The 8090-nt window shown below is 43.5% G+C and overlaps 1 pseudogene; it reads right to left on the bottom strand.

The window, feature by feature from the left end:
- Positions 1–1070: 1070 nt before the first annotated feature.
- Positions 1071–1188, bottom strand: LOC126254791 (5S ribosomal RNA; annotated as a pseudogene).
- Between the last annotated feature and the right edge of the window lie 6902 nt (positions 1189–8090).

Below are 8090 nucleotides of genomic sequence, written 5' to 3'. Positions count from 1 at the left end.
TCGCCTTGTATGTCGCAGCTCTGGACGTGACAAAGAGAATAAAAACGGCAAGCTGCAGGCGAGGAGAGCGCTGTTGTTTTTAGTACTGTACTCACCGTGTGGCGGCGTGACGAGCGCGCTGAGTGACGTTGCGTTGCTTGACTGTGCCGGGCGCGCTCGCGGCGGGTACTGGCGGAGGAGGAGGAGGAGGCGGCGGCGGTGGCGGCGGAGGCGAGGGGCGACGCGACGTCACAGGCGGCCGGGGCGCGCCTTCCCTGCCCCGTGCACACACAGCCGGGGAAACGTCACGCAGGCAGCGCTCTTAATGACGCCCGCTTGCAGCCTATCAACACAATAGGGATGGGAAAAACCGACCGGTTAAAACCGATACCGGTACTTTAGCTCCGAATAACCGGTAACTTTCGGTATTTCTTTGGTCTCTGTTATAACAGGTGTTTCTTTTATTTTTTTACTAATGACCGAGTAAAAAACCGAAATTTCAATGGGCCATAGCAGCAGTGCTATAATTTTTCAATTTTAAATAACTCTTTTTTAAAAAATGAATATTTTTATTCAGTTAAATTGATTGGTTTGAAATATGGCATACGAACTGATACAGTATTGTTGGGACATTAATGTCCCTTTTGCAGTGTGTCGTGGCTTAAGGTACGTGTGTATGTTCAGTGTGTAACACTTGCCTCCACCTGGTCTATACGGCAGCTTTTTGCTGTCGTCGCCGGACACCCTTCGTACTGCTGAATGACATCAACCCTAGTCTGAAAGCATTTTTACAAAGTGACGTAGCACTGAAGTACAATGCTTCATTTGCCTTAAAAGATTAAAGCAGTGTCTGCCATTTCTATGAACTAATAAACTACTAAACTCCGTCTGAAAAGGTCTTGGAAGACCCAATGGTACCGACCGGCCGCCGTGTCAACCGGAGCCCACAGGAGTCACTGGATGCGTATATGGAGGGGCATGTGGTCAGCACACTGCTCTCCCGACCGTATGTCAGTTCACGAGACCGGAGCCGCTACTTCTCAATAATGGAAGTCCTCAGTTTGCCTCACAAGGGATGAGTAGACCCTGCTTGCCAACAGCGCTCGGCAGATTGGATGGTCACCCATCCAGGTGCTAGCCCAGCCCGACAGCGCTTAGCTTCGGTGATCTGACGGGAACCGGTGTTATCACTGTGGCAAGGTCGTTGGCATGAAATAATAAAAAGCAAGTAAATTATGACAGTAATAAACTAAAAATTTAAGAACAATTCATTCATAGTACACAACAAAAAAAAGTGGACTCTGATCTGATACAGACAGCTTTCCCAGTCGTTTCACTCTCTTGTCACTTAAAGCTAGAAGAGCCAGAAATGCTTTGTAACATACCTTCCTTTTGGTGTTACCCACAATTACATGGTAAGTAAATACTTTGTCGACTTGTCGAATTGAATCGTCATTTCTAGGTCGACGTCGCTGGACGTTACGTATGTCTATAAGTGACTGAATATAAGAATCTTGTTCGTCCTTAGAAGGCAAGTTAGGAAGCCGTACTAAAATAGATTCCTTTTCATCTGCACTGATATCTTGAAAGCACTTGAACCTCTTGCACCTGAAAACATAAAAAAATCCTATATACAAACATATTCTCAATTGACTGCCATACTAGCAGAGGCGATGCCAAAATGTGCATGGTGAACAAGAGCACCGTCATGGACGATCCATAATAAAGTTTAGCCCAAACACTAGTTACAGTGTTCAAAAACTGTCAGTAACATCCAATATAATTAAAATTACCTGCAGTCACATCCTGTAATTTTAGCTGGTATGTGTTGTCCTTTATAATTAACATATTCTTGGCCGTTTAGCTTTGCTTTTTTTTAAATATTCCTCTTCATGTTGAAGGATTCCTTTTCCTTTTCTTCCCTTGTCTACTTTCTTCTTGTTGTGATACAGTGGCGCCTTCCATCGCTTTCGGAAATAAATCTGGAAATATTGTCAATAAACGAATGTGTAGGTTAACAACGTATACTTTCAGCTGTTTCCCTCCACTGAATAAGTTGTGCAGGTTATCCAACATGCTCAACGCATTGAAGTTAACATTTCCGTGTGAAGTGTCCAACTTCGTGGCTGAAAAGCAGTTGCTTAACAAGAAGGGCTTCAGTCCTGGACTGAATTCCTTTCTGCATATCACTCAAAACGAGAAGCTTCATTTTGTGTATTTCCAAGCACTGGACAGAGTACATTTTTGCTCAGAATGATGGGAACAGACATAAAGATACGATTTCCAATCATAATCTCATTTTCACAATTTTGTGACTGAAGCCATTTCTGCATGGAGCGATTCAATGACCGTCACCAGATTTTTTTGTGGCTGTACCACCAAGAAACTTCAGTAACGCAACTAAATTAATCGGTGTTTCTTGTGTATAGACGTGTTTACCGACAGAAAGACACTAATACTTATAATGTTTATTGTAGAATTAGGTCGCATAAATATTCTGAACTTACACAAAATGAACAATCAATAATTAGTTTTGGCTACAGACGTACTATTAATAGTAACCAAACGTAAAGTGCAATTGGTTATTTACATCGAAAGACTTCCAGAACATAAGCTAGCGTATTTTCGAGTTTGTGACACGTTATTCACGACTCGCATTACTTTTTTTCTTTCAATTTATAGCTTTCGGGCGTTCTCATAAAGCCACTTCAATAGTAATGCTACTAATGACGAAACGAAAGTAGAGACAACAGAACATCCAGTCCTTGAGCGGAGAAAATCTCCTACCAGGCCGGGCATCGATCCAAGACTCCTTTGCTTGGCCAATTCGCTGTGTTTCCCGCCCAGCTACCGAGGGGAACGTTAACTATCATTCGGGTAAGATGTACCATCCACATTTTATTTCGTATTGCTCAATGTACAGTTACAGGAAAAGAGGTCAAATATCATAATAAAAACAGTACCAATAATCCGACACTGTGCGAGAGGCCCTTCGGTGTTCAAATGGTTCAAATGGCTCTGAGCACTATGGGACTTAACTACTGAGGTCATCAGTCCCCTAGAACTTAGAACTACTTAAACCTAACTAACCTAAGGACATCACACACATCCATGCCCGAGGCAGGATTCGAACCTGCGACCGTAGCGGTCACGCGGTTCCAAACTGACGCGCTTAGAACCGCACGGCCACACTGGCCGGCCGCCCTTCGGTGTACGAAGATGGACTGACTTCCCAAACGTAGCGGGAAACGAGTGATGGAAACAGAACTTCTCTCAATTACATGTTACATGGTTGCTTATCTACCGGTACTATTGTAATGAGAAGATTTGTGTTGGCAGTCGTATTCCTGAGAGAAATACTGATAATAGTGAATGCACACTTCGATTTTCTATTGTGTGAGTTACGACAGTTTTTTGCTATTTTAAATCTTAAATTAACTGCTTGACGCAGATCCTCATCAAATTTTCGGATGAATGGTTTTCAAATGCTGTACTTCTCTCAATTATATCACTAAGAACTGATATAAAAAATTACTATTATGTTGATAAGTTTTATACATTTCATTGCAATTCAACAATTTATTGCTACTATTATACTAAATAATATATTACAGCTGACGTCGCGGATGACTCAGTAGTACCTGTTGGGCTAAAAAAAGAAGCAGTAGCCACGTGCAGCTTGACTACTGCATGCGACTGTTTGGCCAACCATCTACATAAGATCTCCATCCAGTTGTCTCCAGACTGTGTTCTGTACCACAAGATTGGTTCAGTCATCAACAAAGAACATTTAAAGGAGTGTACAAAATTAAGAGCTTTGAAATGGGGCTGTCCTATTTACCACGACGATTTTCGGGAATTTTTGGCCATAAATGCGAATGAAGCTGTGAATTTGATGAATGTACTCAGCCTCTGTAGCATCGATATAATCATGTTCTATGTAAGATTGTGTTTGAGACCAGAGATGGTGGTCAGAGTAAGGAAGTAACATTCTGTGTCGGGCTGTCTGGCAGTGTTGCGAGGTGCCGGGGCTAGCAGTGCATTAATCACTAAATTCTTCTCGAATCTTCATATGGAAATGATGCTCTCAGCCCCCCCCCCCCCTTTTCTAACTCCTACTTTTGCTGTTGCACATGGATTAAGAAGAAACGCGAACTGACTGTAATCGACCCTGCAAGTGGAGTAGAAAAGAGTTTGGCACCTGCAATAATTTAATTGGATAGAAATTAAGGGAAGTTTCATTAACTAGTGAGAAGTGAAAGGGTTACTCTATCGATTTTACAGAATGTAAGTTCTGTCCAAAATAACAATTTGATTTATTATGACTAAACTCAAAATAATAAACAAAACACACGAAACATTTACAATACATCAAATTGGATACTCAAATTAATGCTGTGAAGGTGAAGTTGTCCATAAACTAGATTGTGACATTTATGACCACGTGGTATGTGGAACCAATTCCTTGCAACTCAAATCTTAAGAGAAACACCCAGCCAACCCAACATTAATTGCTGCTACGGTAGTGATAACTCAGACAATGAACACCTAAGACAGAACAAAGTTAGAAAAGACGAACAGGCGCGCTCTGCTGAGCTCTGATTAATACAGAGCAAATTCCCTAATCTGCCGGTGCTGCGGACATACATTACCAAGCTGTCTTCTTAACTGCAATGACACGATCTGGCGTATCGGAAGCGATGGCTGGTTCCTTCGACGTCCTGTCGTGGTGATGATAATGTCGCGAGTATAGCCCGAAACAAATTGTCCTGGTCTGGTTGTTCCAGACTAAAGACTTCCTATCAATACAAATGCGCCTCTGAGGGAGACGAAGAAGGCTCACCACAAAATCACCGACGGTACGGTACAGTGATTGATTTTAACAAGCCAAGTCACACAGTAACTCCGATACAGTCAACTTTTGCCAAACCTGCTCAAGACGGACAACATAGGCCGGTTGTACGCAGAACGCTCAATCGCCAACTGTACTCGGAAAGTTACGTTGAAGTCGAAACTTCAGTAACTTCGTCAAGCAGTTACAATTAAAAATGAAAGTATATTAGACAGCCAACGGAAGGCAGGCTCTCCAGAGCAGCGAGAGATCAGTCTTGTAATCTACCCTGACCGAAAGGCGAGAGCCGACCCCCTCAAGAGCACCTGTACAAGCCGAACACAGAACATTCCCGCCCCTACGACAGTGGCCATGGTTAAACGTTCCAATCAGCAACTCGAAAACCGGCGGAAAATTCCACTCTATTGCCGGCGCACTACTAGTCCACCAATGGAGATTCTTGGTGCCAATTTCTGCGCCGATTTTGCTACGTGACGGAGCTATGCCTGAGCAAGCCAATCACAGTTACGATTTTGCAGAAAACGCGGGAATTTTCCCGCCAAGACTGCCTGGGAACACAAGTCATTCCCACGCCTCGCTGGTAGCCCGCCAGAAAGTGTTTTCACTAAGTTTCTGCGAAGTAACGGAATCTCTAGCGTAGCCGCCCCTTCCAGCCCCTCTGGGCGTGTCGCTTCCGCTCTTATGACAATGTCGGCGTCTGGAAAGCATCCACTCATCTCCCTCACACCCATCGGCTTAACCCTTTCAAGCTCAGCAGAACTCGCCTGTCACCGCACCACCCGGGTGACAAGAGACGCTGCGTGGGAAGTCCGTGTGCGAAGGAATAGCAACTTTTCACCGCATGCAATTATAGAGGAAAATCGAATTACTTAGAGTAAGACAGAAATATGAGACGGTGCTCCTGCCACCTCTCATAGCCCCTACACCATTTTAGATTGTAATTGGTGAGCGGTTGGCTCACATACGAGCAAGGTAGTGAGTCAATCGCCCAAGAACAATCTTGCAAACTGACTCCACATGGCGCACTCTATAAAAAAAATCACTGCAACCGAAAAATGCAGCTCAAAGAGGGAGGATTATTTATGATGTAGCTAACTACACCTTCTTAATATGGAAATCTAACACTCACATCACACATCCATACCCAGGGAGCCCCTTCCAAACACCGATTCACACAGACATTCACGCTCTAAATATGGCCCGGGCATGTGAGCCAAATATGGAGCAGTTTATTCTTTACAATCAGAGTTGGAGTGCTCTGCAATTAAATGCCCAAGATGTTACAACAATTTCAATCATTAAACTAACCTGACCTCAATCACACATGATACTATTTAAGTTAACAATCTCTTTGTGAGCTTTCAGAATCTAATTATAACCCCCGATTCATTCTGTCTCCCTGCAGCAAGAATAACCTTTACAAAATGTTCCCTGAACTGATGGTCCATTCACAATGACAGTGGTGGTATCTGCTTCAGTTTATGGGGACTTCAGGCACACTGTTTGTATACACACAACAATAAATACAGAATACAAAAAAAAATACATGGTGTAGGGAACAATACAGTAATTTGTGCACCCTACTCTATCACTTACATAAGAATTACAGTGCAAACACAAATACATACAAGGTATAACATACATTACAAAAACAACACTAAAGAAATAAATTTAAGAAAAAAACAAGATTCACGGGGCGTCAAGTTGTGCTTGCACATTGCACAATGTTCACGACTGTGCTGAGAATGGGGCACTAAATCACATTGTTAGAAATATTCGAAGCACTTCATAAATTCATTGGTTTCTCTGAGGGGTTTGGTATGTTGAGTCATATGCATTGATGCACGTGGTTCCATGTCTTGAGCATCGGAGGGGGGCTTTTGGGATGGGGCCACAGTAGTGACATCACATAGGGCTAAACGCTGGGTGTTGTTGCTACATTGTTGCAACAGCAATAGGGTGTGCTGGAGCATCTGCAGTACGCTGTTGAGATTACAGCAAGACCCACGCATATGATCATGACAGTACGGCAGGAAGACATAGTGATAGGCTCTCCTCACGTCGAGTAATTGTGTCTGAGGTCTACTAGTTGGATACATTACTAGTTCAGATCTCTCCCTGGACAGTACTTTACGTTTCCCAGTATTGCAGTTTGACGAGGGATGATGGCACGTGGAGTGACTCCACAAGTGTGTGAGGTCATCCAGATAGGATCGAACTAGGAGCGACGATTGCTACAACTGCTCTGTAAGTGAGAGGAGAAGTTAGAAATGAGACAATTCATTTGTTAGAGTTTGTGGCACGATACTGCTTTGTGTATGTTGTAAAAACTCAAACAGGTGAGTATATAGCGTCCCTTTCTGTCCTGAGGCACATGAGGTGCAGGTTCTGACACCGTATGTGATCTTCTTCGTGTACTCACGACAACGTGGTCTGCCGCAGAGAATCCCTCCAAACGGCTGCCGCGTCCGGAGAGCTAGCTGGCTGTTGCGTGCTGGTCGCGTGTCAGTGTCAATGGCCAGCCTCACTTTCGCTTGTGGCCCGGCGAGGTTTGCTGCCGCCTAATCCCTCAGGTATACGGCCCGGTGACTGTCAGCTTGTAGGACCGGACGCTCCCACGCCCTTCTCGTCAGATGGCGCGCTGATGCTCCCCTTCTTGCAGATAGCCGATGACCTCTTGTTTTTGCTCCGGCTGGCCTCTGCATTGCCACGATTCCCGTCATCTGCACAGTTCTGACAAAAATCTTATGCCTAACTTTTTCCTATGACCTTCTATGTTATAATAAATTTACATAATGATACATTGATGGTCTGTCATTTCAGACACTCTTATTTTAATTTTATAATAAATCTATGGCTATCATTATAACAAAATATTGGTGTATCTAATCTAGACATGGAAATAATTTATCTTGATATTTGTGTAGAGACCGATCTCAGTAATGTACATGGTGTGTGACGCTATATTGGATGAACAACTAAATGTGGGGGCCCGCACTAATATTACTATGACATGCTCAAGAGTTAACTACCATTTGCCAACGATCTACACTCTATGTCTTTTGAATAAATTATTTTATTATGCAGGTGGAAGTTTTACTGAGTTATAAAGAACATGCGACTATTCTACGTTCGCTCGCCCGTCGTCCCTCCATCTCGGGGTCTGTGGTTTGGTGACCTGAAAAATAGCATCCCAACAGGCGCGCGCCAAACAACACTTGTGGTAGAAAACTCCCACAATATTAAGGATCTAGTTATT

The sequence above is a fragment of the Schistocerca nitens genome, chromosome 4 (genome assembly GCF_023898315.1).
Source record: "Schistocerca nitens isolate TAMUIC-IGC-003100 chromosome 4, iqSchNite1.1, whole genome shotgun sequence".
Taxonomy (NCBI): domain Eukaryota; kingdom Metazoa; phylum Arthropoda; class Insecta; order Orthoptera; family Acrididae; genus Schistocerca; species Schistocerca nitens.
The sequence above is the reverse complement of the archived record's forward strand: the minus strand, read 5'-3'. Positions and strand labels throughout refer to the sequence as shown.